General features: G+C 42.5%; 1 long non-coding RNA gene across 3 annotated transcripts in view; it reads right to left on the reverse strand.

Annotated features, from left to right (window-relative positions):
- LOC110405215 overlaps nt 1-17324 on the reverse strand; it is a 287475-nt gene that overhangs the window by 139588 nt on the left and 130563 nt on the right. Inside the window, exon 4 of one of the 3 annotated variants that reach the window (XR_002442728.1) lies at nt 8397-8497. The exons of the other annotated variants lie outside the window; for them this stretch is intronic. This is a non-coding gene — a long non-coding RNA (uncharacterized LOC110405215). The remainder of the gene's footprint in view (nt 1-8396; nt 8498-17324) is intronic. 3 annotated transcript variants of the gene reach the window in all.

Genomic DNA, 17324 nt, shown 5'->3' on the forward strand with positions numbered 1-17324 from the left:
ACAGCAGCAGAGGAAACTGAAGTTATGCTCTCGGTCTCTCCTAGAGGTGGAGAAGCCCCGTCCCAATTTCTCCTCCTGCACCCCCACCTCACTTCATTACAGGCAGCCCAAGGAGCTGTCATGGACTCTCTTAATACATACACACATCACTCCCCAGAGCTTGGTAACTATCTTGCTTTGTCTCTTTGATAGGCATGTAGGAAACAAATGAGAAGGAGAGGATCTCTGAAGAGTCCATTAACATTGTTAGGTTAGATGCGTTGACAATAAATCGATTCTTTTTGACATGACTGTCGCAGTAATGAAGGTACATTTCTGGATAACTCTTCTTAATGTAAGATAAGATATGGATGGCCCATGTCTTTCTGACATATGTCCAGCATTTCAAAGGGTGGCATAAGAAAAGGTTGCTTTGTTGACGCAATAATCAGAGATAAAGTTTAAGATTAATGATGATAGGTGTTTTTGTCTGTCTGATTTTTGAGGGATAGAGGTCATAGACTCTTGGGGGTGGCAGAGTTAGTACCCTACCTCTGAAAAGAAAGTGAACACTCTACAAGACCCATATTGAAAGGTCCATCTTTCCTCTAGAGATGAAAAAAATGCAGTCAAAGGAAAAAACATGCCTAAACTTGAATGTCAAGCTACATTTCTCTGCTGTTTCTGAGGTTCTGGCATTTGAAGGGACCTTTTAAGGCTCCTTTCTTTGATACATAAAAGAAATTTCTAGTATAGCAAAGATATGTATATGAGGGTCATAGAGTCAAGAGGGGGAAAAAAACCAACATGCAAGTTCCAGGAAGGCCAGAGCTGCATCATGCAGTAGTGGGGATAAGCCACATCCTACTGATGATCTGATGCTGTTGCTGACAACCATCAAAAGGATGGATGGAAATTTGAAGATCTTTTCCTTCCCTAAATATACATGGGTCTGTCACCTTTCTTTTGCATTCTGCTCTGGGGTCCTATCTGCTGTATGAAATGGCACACAGCCCAGGACTGTCCCAGCTGATGGGATCCAGACATCGGCACTGTCCCCAGGGCTGTGGCACACTGTCCTTTGGCTGGCTGTAGGCATGCCAAGACAACAACGTTTATAGGTCTCCCTTGGCAATATTAGGCTCTAGTTTGGCCATTTTTAAAGCTGAGGTAATACTAACATTCATTACAGTGCACAAGCTTTAGTCTGTCCTTTTTCTTAGGTGAGTTTTCAATTAATGTTTGGTGAGACATCAAATCTACAGAGAAAGGACATCATTACTTTGAATCACCTGGAACACATGCATAATTGCATTGTTAGAATCAATAACAAAATCCTTGGTAGTAATAAAATATATTTTTTCTGCTTCAGAGTATTGTTTCATCTATGGAGAGAATTAACTTTTAATTATTTTGAGAATAAAGAAACAAACAAACAATTAGATAAGTAAATTGAAGGCATTTAAGTGATGAAGTCATGCAAAACATATTTTGACTGGAGATAGGTAAAAGCCAAATTTCTGAAGATTAACACTTCAGAATGTTGGGATAAGTTCAGGCTGAAATCCCAAGATCCGAATTAGCCACTGATGTTTTGCTTTTGCATCTAACCTAAAATGGGAAAAGGACCAATAGCTTATTAAAGCAACTATTATTTGTGATGCTTTTGCAGACTGAGATAATAGATCAAGATGTTTGCTGCTGTGGAGCCAAAAAATCAACAGAAACAATGTTTGCTAGTTTTCAGCTTTAAAACCCAAACTTAGTCCAAACCTGGACTCCCAAAAAACATCAATCTTTGTCTACCAGAAACCACGAAATCCTTCTGGAAATTCAATTCTCTGTTGAAAAGGTCAAATTTTGAACCTCTTGACTCTAACACTCATGTTTCCAAGCTAACTTAATAGCACTATAAGTGATTTAAACAAATCTAAAAAGAAGACTGAAAAAATATCATGTTCTTTCATCCAAAACTTTTCACTTAGAAATATCTGGAGTTATTTTTTAAGGCTTTTACTTTTTTGCTCTTTTTCACTACGTTTTACCACTGAGTGCGATGAAATGACTGATGGTTCCACAATTTTTTGCTCTACATTTTTACTGCCTTTTTTCCCTAGCTTTCTTTTTGCTGCTTTTCCATTTGTGTACAATTGAAGAGTTATGAAAAAAAAAAAAAAAAAAAAAAAGGAGAGAGGGACCCATTCCTAAACAATACAGATACTGCTGTGATTTCCAGTTGCTTCTTCTGAACGGGGTGAAAGAGTACAGAAAGGAAAGAAGTATCTGAAGTGAAGCATCAGCATATAAGCTATGAACGTATTGAAACTGCTGGTTTTAGCCCCCAAAGCCCCATGGATCCCCAGATTTTTTCTTGCAGCCCAATATAGAAATTATATGTTTTTACAATTAAAAACCCTTCAGACTTAGGCTGAAACATTTGGGTTTTGATCTCTTTCCTCAGACATCCAGTAGAGACGAGCCCATCTCACCAATCTCCTAAAAATGCCATCAATTTGCATTGATGCATTCCCCCATTAGCAGGCTGCCAAGACACGTGTCAGCAGTAAATTCATATATTCCCACAGCAGGAACTGCCATTCACATTGGTCTAACAGTAGCTACGTCTTAAACCATAGCTACTTTCCTTTCAGCTTTTAGACTGGAGATTCATTTGATACAGCTAGCACCAATCAAATAAAAAAATAAATAACAGCCCAGAGAACCTCCGTTTTGAGGGAATCAAATGTTATTCCAATGACAACAAAGCTCTAAAGCCATTCAGCAAAATGCTTCTCTTACCTATGAAGACAGCCCATCATATAGCACAGTCAGAAGAGAAAAGGGGCTTGAGGAATGTATAGAAGGTAGTGAATACATCCCCCTTGCCTCACCACCAATATGAGGCAGCTGTGGGTCATACTGCCCAGCCTATATCTCCACTTCCATTTAAAAAATAGGTTTTTACCTCTGTTTAAAAGGAAGTATAAATGGTTGCTCTCACTCCTTTCTGGCTATGTCAGCTCCAGACCTGACCCTTTGTCTCTCCTTTTTTATTGCTAACCACACAAAGGCTCAGCTTTCCCTCTTTTTCCATCTTTTCCCATGATTTGTTTGTTTAATTTTGTTCATGTGCTAGGGGAAATATTCCTCTTTTCTAAGACTGCAGTGGGCTGACACTAGCTGCCTTTTTCCCTGCCGTTGGGAACAGAGTTTCAGAATCGTGATGGTGAATTATCAGGCAGGAACATACTGAACAAAACAGACCCAGCTTTAAGCAGGCCCAGTAATAAGGACACCAGGAGTATCTGCAAAGGCAGCCTTTCTGTACAGGTGGAATTAAACAAGACTTAAAAGCAAACTGAAGCCTAGGGCTGTGTGTGACACCTCTAAAATCTCAGAAGTTGTTCTCACTGGTATTTGGCCTAAAACTATAAAAAAAGGTCAATATTAGCCTGTTCAAACAGATTTTCAGACAGGATCTCTCAGGAACAGCTAGAAGAAAAATCCAAATTGAAAACATTGTTATCCTAATTAATTTTTTTCTGAGTTTCACCTCAAACCTGAAACCATAAGGATGGGTTCTGGCCCAAGTGCTCCCAATTCATGGAAGGGGTGGGTGGTTTCCAGCCTCATACTGACATCCAGCTATCCCCTTCCATCTTCCCAGGGCACTGAAGTTTCTCTTTGGGTCCACCTCTCCGTCTGAGTTTGCAGATGACACTGTTGATCTCCAAGATGAAGAACTGGGATTACAAACTGATTTACAAAGCCAGTGCTGAGTAGACAAGCAAAATGAAATCATAGCTGCCTGACCTGCATATACACTAAAAGGCCTTGGGAAAAAAGATTAAAAAATCAATTAATCAATTTGTTTATGGAGGCAACTTAGCAACAGGGAGCACATGGAGCTGATTGGTTGGGTCTGTTAATAAGCAAGTTGAATTGCAGATAATTCCATCAACTGATTTCAAATTTTGGGGTATTGATTTTTGTTAAGGAGATTCATTTCAGCTGACCCTCCTCCCAGAGAAAGGAACATTCTTCCTTTCTGTCTAAGCGGTAACATGGTGTGAGTAAGAGTCACCACGTTCCCATCTCAAAGAGATTTTGGTATATCCAGAGTTTCTAAGCTTGAACTAAGCAGAACAGCTGCTTGGCTGCTACCCTGTGTTTTCTGAAGGCACTTTAAGAAGGTGTGTTCAGGAGATGTTAAAAAGTGATATATTTTAAAGTAACTGTCATGTTTGCAATGTACATATTCTCTGTAAAATACTAAGTTCTGTTCAAAATCTGTGCCAAAAAAAAAAAAAAGATTGATATAATATTTTAGACTTTAAATGCATAATAACACATAATAAAAAAAGAAATATATAAATACTATCCTGGGGTTTCTGTAGTTTTATTTCATATTTTAGATCACATTTTCAGAGGGACCTTTAAAGCCTATGATGTATAGATGTTTACAGTCCCTGTGCTAAATGGTGATGCTACAAGTGGCAGAGGACATCACAGCCCATAACCCCTTGACCTGCAGAGGTTGGCCCCAAGGAAACCTGTGCATCTGTGCACCCGCACCTGGGAGCATCTGGCTGTCAGTATCACCATTGCCACGACCTTGTTCTGCTGGCCAAAGACATTGTTTCCTTCCTTCTGCCACCAAGATGCAGCTGCTGACATCCTGCTTCCGTTTTCCTTTCCAGAGCATGTTCCTCATAAGAGCTGCTGGTTTGCAGAGGGCTGTGGATAGCAGGGAGGGACACTGGGTTGCACCATCTGGGAATGTACACTGGGTGCCCCATAGAGAAAGCTGCCTGTGGAATGCACAGCCTGCAGAGATCCCAAAATGGGTGCTGGGCATACTACCTGCTACTTGGAGAGACTTTGTACAAGGCTTACACCTCATATAAACCATATGTTGGCCTCCAGATTAAAAAAGATTGCAGAGCTTTTACTGAGCCCCTTTAACCGCAGTAGGGGGAGTGCCAGAGGGAAGGGATTTGTCATTCAGCCCCATGCACTGCTGCCCAAGGTCGGTTTGCAGGGACTAACAACGTTGTGATGAGGCTCCAGACGAGGCAGAAGATGACAGGAGCCATTTGGGTTCCTTGCCCGCTCCCTCCTAGAACCTGGTGTACATGGCATATGTTTCATTTCTTCTGCTGGCGGAACTGGGTTGCCCATGATTATTAATCTTCTCAGTAATTCCTTTGGAAAATCTGACACATTTATGCTCGTGACCTTGAAACGTCCTGATACCTTTTCGTACATCAGGACTTCTTCTACAGTAGTGCTGTTTACTAGAAAGGAACTACAGGCACTTACATCTGAGATGCAAAAAAAATACAGTTTTGAGAGAAGTATAAACAAATGGGAATGTGAATGCTGAGAGCACAGGATCACCCAGTGCTGAGTTTCTGCAGAGGCCCTTTTATTTACTGAACATTTATGTGTATATGAATATTCAGCCCTTGATAGAGCAAAGAGATGGTTTTGATACTAGCAGCAAAAATATTTGCTGTAAATGTCATGACACGCCTTGTCCATAATATGATTTTTTCCAGATGGTTATTTTTTTCAAATTACTGAATGGAAAAATATGTCTTAAGACAAGTACACATAAAAATAATTCTTTTTCCTATTATTGCTTTTTTTTCTTTCTTTCTGCATTTGTAAACGCGCTGCTGCCTGCCATGGGATGATATGCTGGGAGAGCACATACATCCTGACGTCTGATTAATCATGCAAAGCGGTGGATGCATAATTCTTCGCTGACAGGGTAGCTGACCAGGAACCGTTTTATTACACTAAATGCAAAGGTGCACAGCATTCACACCCTCTTCAAGATGGTTTCTAGCACTAAAACATTCCATTGAGTGAGTGGTAGGCAGATATTCAAGCCGGTTTTAGATCCAAGTAAACCAATACTTCTTTTGTTAGCTGGGACATGAACCTGTTTCTGGATCCAAAATGATCTCAGCTGGCAGCCCCACCCAACACAGCATTTGAATGACTGTCTTGATCCTGCTCTTAATTTATTAAATGCAGTGTCCATGAGGTCACTCCAGATGTGGGGCACCTCTCCTGTAAAACAACATCCAACTCTCAGCTTTGGTTTCCCAGGAAGGGGTGGAGTGAGCTGAATTCTTCCCACACCATCTGGGGCCTGGCAAGCAGCTTCTCCAAAACACAGTTGTGCTGAGGCTGAGCCGGACAGACTCCTTCATAACAGTAGCAGGAGTTGGGGAAGATTCTTCATGACAAGCATCATACCACACTTACTGCTTCCTAAGTCTTTCTCCCATTCACATTTCTGAGAATCACAGAGACCTGCCAAGCCGGTGGAGTGGAGGATTGGGATTTTAGTGATGGAGTAGCATAGCTTTGGTCTATTCATAAAGAAGGTGTTCCTGCCTGGAATGGGTGGCCCAGGGAGGTGGTGGAGTCACCACCGTACATGGAAACGTTCAAGAAACATGGAGACGTGCACCAAGGAACGTGGTTAGTGGGCAACACTGGGGGTAGGTGGACGGTTGAAGTAGATGATCTTAGAGGTCCTTTCCAACCTTAATGATTCAGTGATTCTAAGATGGGGGCCAGAACCAGAACATGAGATTTCCATTCCAGTTTGGCAGGCATCCAGCCTTTGGCTTTCTCAGTGAGGGCTGTGGACATTTTTGGCTAGCAGCTCCACCAGCAGGCAGAGCACTCTCCATCGCCTTCCTGCTCAGCACACCACCTATCAGGGCAAGAGGTGCAGGCCTCACAGATGAAAAGCTGCTGTGGGTACAGTCTGTTCTTGTGCGGTAATACCATGTGTGGTGCCAAACAACATCCTTCCCCAGCCAGGAGCCATTGCCTGAAGAGATCAGTTAACATGAGCTGGAGGCTGACTTCCCTCACTTGTGGTCCAAATCTGATTCTCATGGCTCAGTTCCGACAACATCCTTAGCAACCTCGGCTTGGGCAACAGTTGAGATCACTTGGCATTTTGCAGAACAGAACCCATAATGCAAACCAGTTAGTGAAGTATGAGCTTAGTGATTTCTCTTCAAGAAACAAAAAAAAAATTGGAAAGGGGATAGAAGGGCAAAGTTCAGAGTGGTTTCAGATTCCCACAACAACAACGAAGCCCAGCTCTTTCCCAAACACTTGCACATTTCCTTAGAAACAGGTGACAGACATCTGCAAGGCTGAGTTCAGCGCTGGAACAGCCTGGCCTCCCTTCCTTGGTTGTGGGTGTTCTGCTCTTCCAAGAGCGAGAGAGATTCAGCTTAAATATTTCCAGACAATACTGCAATTTATTTTAAGTGTAATAGAGGTCATTCTTTGCGGAAATAATATAATAATTGTTCTGTGTGAAAGCAGGAGAATTGCAGGGAAGCAGTAGATAGCCAACCAATAATAGTTAAGCAGTTTTCTTATTTCCCAGTACCCTGGGCATGACACCCAAGGCAGTAACCCCAGTGTCAGACACAGAGTAACAGAGGATCCTTTCCTTGCATTATTCAATATTCACTAGAGGAATGGTCCTCATAGAGTCAGATGCCTTTCCTGGTCCCGAACAAACTACACGTCCCATCAGTTGCATCAGGAAAAAAAACACTGAAGAACAGAAGTAGTGGAAATGACCTTCCAGTATGGAGATAAACATCCTCCCTTGCTAGGGCTTAGATCAAATAACTTCCATGTTACATCAAAACAGAGAGGTTGTGTTATGAGGACCCTAAATGACCTTGTACCATTTGTCATCTGGTGGGTAACACTCATCACCTGGTTTCCTCCCTTCCCAGTGGGCATACTGGGGAAGGGAAGCAGAACAGGGAGTAGAGAAGAGGAGGAGAATCCACTCTGAACCAACCATTCATCATCACTATTCCCCCAGAGGACAAGAATACGAGACAGAGAAGGCATCAACTGTTTTCAGGGAAACATAGGCTTCTCCCAGTCATGGAGAAGAGAGTGAGATTCACCCACGGGGCAGTACTGCCATTTCCACTAGTCCTAGAAGGACATGCTACAGGCTTCCAACTGCAGTAGCAAGAAGCACAGGCTGTGTGGGTGGTGAATTGTTCCCATATTTCCTAAGCAGCACAGAGGAGTCCTGTGTACTTTTGAGGTCTGCTGCATCCTCTCTGGGTGACCCTGGCTAAGTCACTTCATCTGTCTGTTCCTGTCTTTTCCCAAAGTAAAACATGGTCAATAATACCTCCTTTGCACTGCATGAAGCTGTAAGTACACTGTAGGTAAAGAGGTGGTGTTCCTCTAGAGAACAGCTACAAAGCCTTTCTAGCACACTCCTTGAACCCTAAACTCTGGCTCTGCAATTTGATCTCTAAATCTTGACCAACACCATAGAACCAGAAAATAAATATGATTTCAAATCAAGTAGCAGATAAACCAAGACTCAGTCACAATACCTGCCTTCCAATGAACAAGCTCTTCTGTCTATGAATCCCATACACATTCAGTTGTTTCTAGTGCTTCATACAGAAGAAGTTTCTCTTGGAAAGCATCGTCACTAAGAGAGAAAAATAAAAATACCATAGATGGTTTTAAGCTCTACATCTGTGGAAATCTCATTAGGTAGTTTTAGATGTGTGAGCATCTGGAAAAAATCATCACTCTGAATAGAAAAATATGTCATAAATGTCATAATGGGGTGTTGGAGAAGCATATGAAATTAGCTTGGTCTTCAACTCAGCATCTCTAGCTGGAACTGTTAAAAAGAAAATACTTGTATGAAGTACTTAACAGTTTTTGTCAAGGTTGGGCGGTACGGACCAACACGGAGTCTGAAGATTCTGAGTCTCTGACTGAAAGACATAAAACTCCAGAGAGCTACAACAGCTTGGAGCCAACTCAGACACCTATAGAAGATGAGCACAAGTACACTGAACTCCACAGCCTGGTCAGGCTCTTTCAGCAACAGGCAGGCACTTTGGTGGGGCAGAAACTGTACATATCTTCACTTCCCCTCAACCTTTGGAAGAGAGAGTGAAGTCGTGGCAAAGTCACAGGCAATGGGCACCAGGCTGTGCAGGAGTAGAAGAGGGCCAGTTCGTTACCATTGCACCAAATTCGGGGTGGGAGCAAGCACTGGGCTTCCTTGTGCCAGGTGCCACGTCCACATCATCATGAGACATCAAAATTAATGTAATTGCTAAACACCAGCCATCCAGGAGATTGCAAGGTGCACATCAAGAAGGTATAAAGTGGCTGTAGATGCACTTTCCTTGGGTAGTATAGAAAGCACGAGCCACGATCACGACTGGTCATTAAAAATCTTGAGGCAATCTCTGCAATAGAACATTCAATCCATTGTCCCAAATCTAATCATTACACTCTGCCCTCTGCCCATTTAGCATCCTTCTAGTGTTTCAATTGAGGATAGTATTGCAGTGCATTTCCTGACCTGAATAGTTTAACGGATCATAATTGTCTCATGGTTACTTCATGCTCCTGCAGTCGGTTTGTTGTATCCATCTGTTTTCTTTATTCTTACATGCAAACTGTAAGGTCTTTGGGGCCAATGCCTGCCTCTGTGCCCTGTGTTGATACAGCACCGAGCACAGGGGGGTCCTGATTTTTAGGTTCAGCAGCAGAACAACCCATAATTAATAAATGTCGGCCTGTCTGTTCTGAGCAGAAAAGCAGCGCAGCAATCTGTCAGGGTACAGAGGAGGAGGGTGTGACCTCTCCCATCAGGCCTGTGTCCCTTGGGATTCTCCCGATCATCCTCATTTTCTTTGGAAAAGTTATGGTGCCGATCAGTTTTTTGTGCATTCAGTTTCACTCTAGCTCAGGAACAGATGGTGGCACAAAAGAGGAGTGACTTAAAATCACTTTGTCCTGCTCTCCCCCTCCACCTGCTCCTAATCACAAGCCGTCCATACATTTAAATACCAAACAAGAGGAAGGAAAGAGCTTGTGTGCAACAGAAATACCAAACAATGTTTGCATTAGGAAAAAGAAGAAAAAAAAAAAACCAACAACTTAGACATGCTTTTCAGCCCCTAGCAGCAGTCCCCATGGAAAATAATGTTAAAATAAACAAAAAGAAACAATTCCATTCTGACTGATGATTTTATAATATGGTCGGAGCTGCTAAATGCAACCAGCCGTCCCTCCCACACTCCCACTATCCACCCAGAACTACCCCTCTGTTTTAAGGACGTCTCTTCACCCAGTGACACGTGCACATGAATTCTCTTTCTTAATGATCCTTAAGCATTATTAAGAACAAAAGAAATCCTAATCATGATATAAGCCTATTAAAGGATGACAGTGATAAATCATCAATAGTGATGCAGAATGGACAGAAACATGCAGTTAGCACTTCCAGTTCTGTATTTAGAAAGAAGCAGACTGATGTATTTTTATTAAATGAGGATGATGAAGTATATTCCAGTCTATTAGTAACAAAAGTTGTTAAACAGTGTTTCTCGGGAAGGTCTCCTAATCTGCATATTTAGAAAACGTGAAGCCAAAGTCCTGTAAGACCTGGACAGGGTTCTCTCTGGATTTGTAGTTTTATTTTTTCAGTACAGCTTGGAACAAGGGTAATTCTGACTGCCAGCCTGCGTGCCTCCTCACCTCAGCTTGGCCCCATTTTTCATACACTTCTGCTGTGTGTGCCTGAGAAGGTCGAGAAGTAGGTTGGAAGGTCTATGACTACAGGGAAAAATAAAAGAAAATTTTTAAGTTGCTATTTTCTTTAAGATACCAGTGGTATTATTCAGCAGGTATGAAAATCACTTGCAGCCACAGAGGCTATGTCCCTACTGCAAGGGGCTTCCCAACTACCATGTGCCACGTTTTCACATCAGCTCAGGTGAGTGCAAGATGAGCAGCCACGTGGCAGCAACTCTGCAGCCCTATGAAAAAGAATTGCTCATGGCAGATCAGCTGCAGTTATCTGCAGCTGTGGACACCAACAGCTACTGCACATAACTGGTCCTAGCTCTCAAGAATTAGCAAGTTGCAATAAAAAGCTGCACTGTCCAGCTCAATTCTTGCTGGTGAGTTATCCTCACTAAGTCATGCAGTATTGACTATGACCACCACACACTATCTCCTATTCAGAAACCCTGACCTTTTTTTGGCTGAGACTCACAGGTTAAAGTTGATCTCTGTATCTGCCATGTTAGGAAGTGCCACGTACTGCACTGATGAGGTTTCCATCTGTGGATGATGGCTGGGTATCTGCAGAGGACCAGGAAGGGGAAGCTTGGTCTATCTTCTTGATGTATGCTGAAAGATGCTTTAACCTCTAGGAAACTGCCAGCTGATGCCCAGTTCTTCCCCCTAAGCTGAGAGAATGCTAACTGGGAAGAAGACTCCTCTTAGTCAATCCTGATTGTGCCTGAGGATCCCAGTGACCACCACTGGTCCAAGGAAGATCATTTTCTTTGACACCTGGCCTGACACTTGCCATTCACATGCAGTTCTCCCCATCCTGTGTGCAACTGATGCCCATGGGAACATCACATGAGTTGTTTGGATGTCTGAAACAAGAAATGGCCACACTGCTGCATTCGTGCTATTTGATGGAAAATTGCCTTCATTGGGGACTCCTCGATTCCTAAGCTGGAATGTAAGGAGTTGTAAATCAGCATAGTCCCACTGCTTCTAGCAGACATACAGCATTTGTGTCAGTACAGGAATTTGCCACTTGGTTACAGAGCTCCTTTAGCAACAGCTTGCTCTGAATGAGGCCCAGTGGCTGGTGAGGAGAGGCAGCAATTTTCTCTCCACCATAGTAAACAGCAAACTCACAGATATTATTTAAGTCGTCCATAAGTGCACAGGAAGGCTCTGTGCAGATAGGCGTGTGTTAACAAGGAGCACACTCATATCGCACTGCTAAGTATTTTTGGGTGGCCAGTCAAGCATAGCTGCCTTTCAAACTGCCTCGGAAGGAGAAATATTAATAAACTCCCTGCAGCATGCAGATTTGATTGAATTTCTCATGGATCATAGCCCGCCTGCAGCAGGGTGGCATACCTGTCAAGCTAAGACATTGTTCCATAATTGTTCCTGATGCATTGTGTGCTAATTACCATTGCTGAAAATAATCTCCAAAGATTATGGCAGGCATCATAAATAACAAGCCAGCGGTTCGACACTGCATTATGACAAGGCCTCAATCGCTCTTATCATTTACTGGAGTGGAGCCTATGCATTAGCTTTACTAATGAATCTTTTTCATTTGTACAAGTGATGTTTCCATTTGACAATGACATGAACATAAAGTGGAGGTTAATTTACTCTATTCTGAGAGGTTCATTATTTAACCTGACGTTGAGGACAAAACAATGTAGCCTAATAGATGGCAAATAGAAATTAGTTGTGATGAATTTTGCCATTTAACACTCTCGCGCTCAGAGGCAGCGCACATGGGAAGAGGATGAGTTTGTTTCAATGGCAAAAATCACTTTATTTCCACGGTTCTAACAAAACAAAATAAAGATCCCCCAACTCCCAGAATCCACCGTACCTTGTAAAACACGATGGATTTACACAGACATAAAAACCGCTGGTAACTAATGGCCCAACGTTGTCATTGTGTCAATTTTTATCAGATTAGTTGGCATTAACACTGTATCACCGATTGCCTTACAAGCCAAGCTGCTGTGAATTGAATTGGATTCAGGTAGCTATTAGAATTGCCAATTTAAACACTCGAGGCTTATCTCAGCTTTAAGCCATTGACAAAAAGGTTTGGTCACTTCCTCGACATTTTCTGACATGTGTGCTCAGGGCGAGCGATGCAGCATCCGGTCGCGGGTTGCACTCATCCCTTCAGGCTTTCAAAATGTATCTATTCAACATTAATTTAACATCGTCCAATGTGGTTTGAATCAAGCAAATATTTTCCTTGTTTATTGCACGCGCTCATTGTGCTGTTTCAAGGAGGTTTATTAATAGTTTGCAATAAATTTGCTAAACAATTTGCAATAAATTATGCAGTCATATTTATAGCAGTGACACATTTTAGAGGACAAAAGTTGACCTTTCCCATGCCTCAAAGAGAGAAGGGGCAGGGTGTATCCATTACAACCCAGCCTTTCCTAGGCTCATATCCTGGTTCCTTCAGCTCCCAGAGAAGATAATATGTATTTGCTCAAAAGCTGCTTTAATTTGTTTACAAACAGTGGGACATAATCTCTGGGAACCGAAACCTGTAGCATCAATTCAAAGGGGTTTGCAGAGCAACGAGCCCTTTGGATGTGGGGTTTGCTCATTTTGTTTTGTTTTGCAAGGGTTTTTTTTTATTATTATTATTACTTGTTATTTTTCATTCATAGTTTAACACAAAGCAACATCTTGAGAGGAAACACTCCAATTTCAACAGCACTACATTTTCCAACAACAACAGAAATGTTCCTTTAATTACTTCCAACTCTCATCTAATGCGTGGTCAGTGAGGGATGTGTCCAGGAGGTTTCTGCTGCGTTCCCCTGACCCCATCTCACCGCTCACTCCCAGCTACAGCCTGGCTCACCCTCCAGCACCTGGGCTCCTCCCAGACAAAGCTGGTGATGGATACTGCAAATAAAATTGCTCCCTGTCTTGCTGCTACAGAGCAAAGCTCCTTCCTGCCCAGCACTGTTAGGGTTTGCATGCATGCATCCATCCACCCTCCTCCACCGTCCCCTTTTCACATCTAGCTGGTGCCATAGGGAATACAGAGTGCAAAGGAAAAATAAACCTCCATGTTTTGCCCAATATTAGGATCATTTGAGTTGGAAAAGACCTTTAAGATCATCAACCGTCTACCTACCAGCAATACAGCACACTGTGTCCCTAAGTGCCATATCCACACATTTCTTGAATACCTCCAGGGACAGTGACTGCACCACATCTCTCTGGGCAGCCCATTCCAGAGCCCCACCACTCCTTCAGAGAAGTTTTTCCTAATATCCAACCTGACTCTCCCCTGGCTCTACTTGAGACCACTCCTTCTCATCCTTTCACTGTTGCCTGGAAGAAGAGACCAAGTCTCACTTCCCAACAACCTACTAGAGCTGCTCTAACTCCATCCTGACAAAGACAGGAGCCTCAGCAATCAAACAACCGATCTCAGATTTCCAAGCAGCAGCTTCTCCTCTCATGCTGGGACAATTTTTTCAGAGCCCGGACTGCCTCCCTGTCACCAGCTGTCCCAAACACCAGAGAGCAGCCCAGAAAAAGGGCTGGTGAAGTAATGGCCTCACTTCTCAGAGCAAGGGAGGGCAGTGGTGAGAAAGAAAGAGCATTGCTCTAGGAGCAAGCTGGACAGCAATTGGACTATGCCTCTATTTTACTGCATATTATTACAGCATTACATTCATAGTCAAGGGTCAGTTGCCATTTCCTGGGGTTTATAACTTGCCTGTTTTAATTAACATCAGGCTGAAACTTGGTAGGGAGGTTAGGTCAGCCCAGATGTTAATTTTATTCCAGAAGCCCCTTATATCAGTGCAGCTATTTGAAATGTATAGAACACAGAACATTTAGCGATATACTGATTCCAGGGTTGGGCAAATAATACAAACAGGGCTTAATCTGGGAAGAAAACAACTTGGCATGGGCTTTAGGCCTCTATGAGCAGGCTCAGCACTGAGGAGTGGGCAGAATCCTGCTTTAAAGAGCTGCCTTATTCACAGCATTCTCCAATTTTGGGGAAGTTGTTCTCATTATAAGACACGAGTGCAATCATAGCTATAGCAAAGTGGTTGCTACCACTTCTGCTCTTCTTTGCATGTTTACAAGTCACAGAAGAGATGTGAATTATACACACAAAGTTAATACGTTTGTGGCATTGACACTGTGAACAGAGGCACTGGGACTTGGCATCATCTTTTTAGAACACCCCCCCCCCCCCCCCTCCCAGGGTTATCAGCTCCATTGGCTCTATCTAAAAAAGCTGCTCTCTTCTGGTAGCAAATATCTGCAGGGCTGAAGAGTTAAGGACTGACAGGGACTCAACCTTAACTTCAAATGCCAATACTGTTGTGCACATAGACTATTTCTTGCTGCTTTAACCCAGATTTCTGCGTTTCCCAAGTCCATGCCACTTCATACACCTTCACCACATTCCAGATGAGTTTTAACCTTTCTATTTCTCCTCGCACTGGTCTGCAAATTAAAAAACTCTTGTAGCAATAGTGCCATCTCAACTATGATAAGTAAGTCTACTGCTACTTGGCTTAAATTTATTGTAGAAAGAGTAGAATAACTCCTTTGTTATTAAAAAAAAAAGTCAGAAATCCACACATCAGAAGAGACTGAAAAGTGCTAGGATATGCCCAGCTGTGTTACACACTGAGCTCAGGACTGGTCTGCCCCATCCTGTCAGTTCCCTTTTCTGCATAAATTAATAGAGAATTGTTATATCATCACCCCTGCTACATCTGAATGCCCAGAACTAAATGTTTAGGGATTTAGATGGTACAATAGCTTTCCCCTTCATGGGAAAGCTACCAAAACTTCCCCAGGAAAAAAGTGACATTTCTCCAGTGCCAACAGAGAAAAATACTAACAAGCTAATTTTTCCTGGTTTTGCTTTGCTTTTGATTAGGGATTCACTGGCTACAGGTAAATATCACAGTCTGATTGAGTTTAAAGTGTGCTGTTTGCTTTGTGTTTGCTCATTAGTAAGCAGCAGGAGGCAGCACATGGGTAAGTCGATTATAGCTCTTGGCTCCTTTCACAGGCAGTTGGTGAGTACCTGAGGACCACACACCACTCAGATGCTATACCCCTTGGTGACACACAACAGTCACACACCCTGAGATCACAGCTAGAGCATCCTACTGCTGTTTTACTTTTCCATGCACAAATCTGATAACTTCACCAACTCTTTCCTCAATGACTTTCATCATGTTTACCTTTATGCGTCCACTACAACCACCAGAGCAGTGCAAGCAGAGGTAGGCTTAGATATGTTTTTCCTCACACTGCTCCCAAAGCTACGGCCTTTAGTTTTCTTGCCAGTGAGATATGGCTCACCCTTTTTCATTTTCACTCAGAATTTGAGATGCACCCCAATATACCACAAAACTGCACCCCTTTAGAGGGCAAGACCATGGGCTGTATGAGACCAAGAAAGTTGTGACTTTTTTCTTTAATGTCAGGGGTTATTTCCTACCAGGCAAAAGTTATAAGCAGTTCCCAAGATCCGGAGATGGAGATGCAATAAAGACAGACAAAAGATTTGAGGTTATGTTCTTCAGAGGGGAGCCTCTTTTGTTTGTTTTGTTTTCACTCAAAGAGCATTTTTAATTTGTTCCTCGGTTAGCTGTTTCCAAATATATTTGTCTTTGCCATCTTCCTCCTTTCCTGTCTCTCTCTGGTTCTGATTTTCACAGCCATTGGTAAGTACATCACCAGCAGGATCTCTTCTCTAGGATTTATGTTTATAGTTAAAAACCAATTGCATCCCAGGAATAAGAAAAAAATAAAATGGAGGGAAAAAAATGGAAAATAATGAGAGAGAAAAGGAGAAAAAAAGATTAAAAATAATAAGAAAGAGAAATTACGTATTCAGAAGAGACTGAACAGTCTCCTTAATTTATGGGTAGAGCCCTCATACCTTACATTCATACCATACGTTCAAAAGTGTGTTTTTCAATTAATAAATTTGAAAGAAGAGAAGACTGAACGCTAGGATCAATATTAGAATGACTACTAAGACTGGATTCCTACGTGACACAAACTGAGTCGGAATGAAATCCCCAAGGCTTGCCAGAAGCAACTGTTGCTCACATGAACTGCTGGGAAGTCCTGTAACTGTCTGGTGAAACAGCCCCAAATTGCAACGCTCTGCACAGGCAGCCTGGCACGTGGCCACAACCTTGCAGATCCCTGGCTGCACCATCACATCCCAGCAAAGCAGAGCTAGGGTGAGCCATGGCATCTAACACCACCTAAATAGCCTTTATAAGGTAGCTGACTTAGAATCACAGAATCATTAAGGTGAAGAGATCACTAAAATCATCCAGCCCACCATCATTTAGGCAGGAAAAACATCCAGTGTTTGCCCATACAGACAGCTGAGTATTGCTCAGGGAAACTGACAGATCTGCAAGGGGGAAGCAATACACAGAGATGGCAGTGACTCCAGCCAGCAAAACCATAGCCAGAAGAATCTGCATGGTAACAGCCTTCTGCTCTGGGCTTGTCCTTGCCCAGACTCTTGATTTTCATCTATATTAAGAGAATGGTGAAAAACTAAACTTTTCATCCAGTCATTCTCAATTTATTGCATCAGGCGGGAATAAACATCATACATTTTCTACATTAGATCTACCCTGAGCAGAGAAGGATTTATTTTATTTAGACCACACATTGTGTGGTGTATT

Source organism: Numida meleagris, chromosome 12 (genome assembly GCF_002078875.1).
Source record: "Numida meleagris isolate 19003 breed g44 Domestic line chromosome 12, NumMel1.0, whole genome shotgun sequence".
NCBI classification, from domain to species: Eukaryota; Metazoa; Chordata; class Aves; order Galliformes; family Numididae; genus Numida; species Numida meleagris.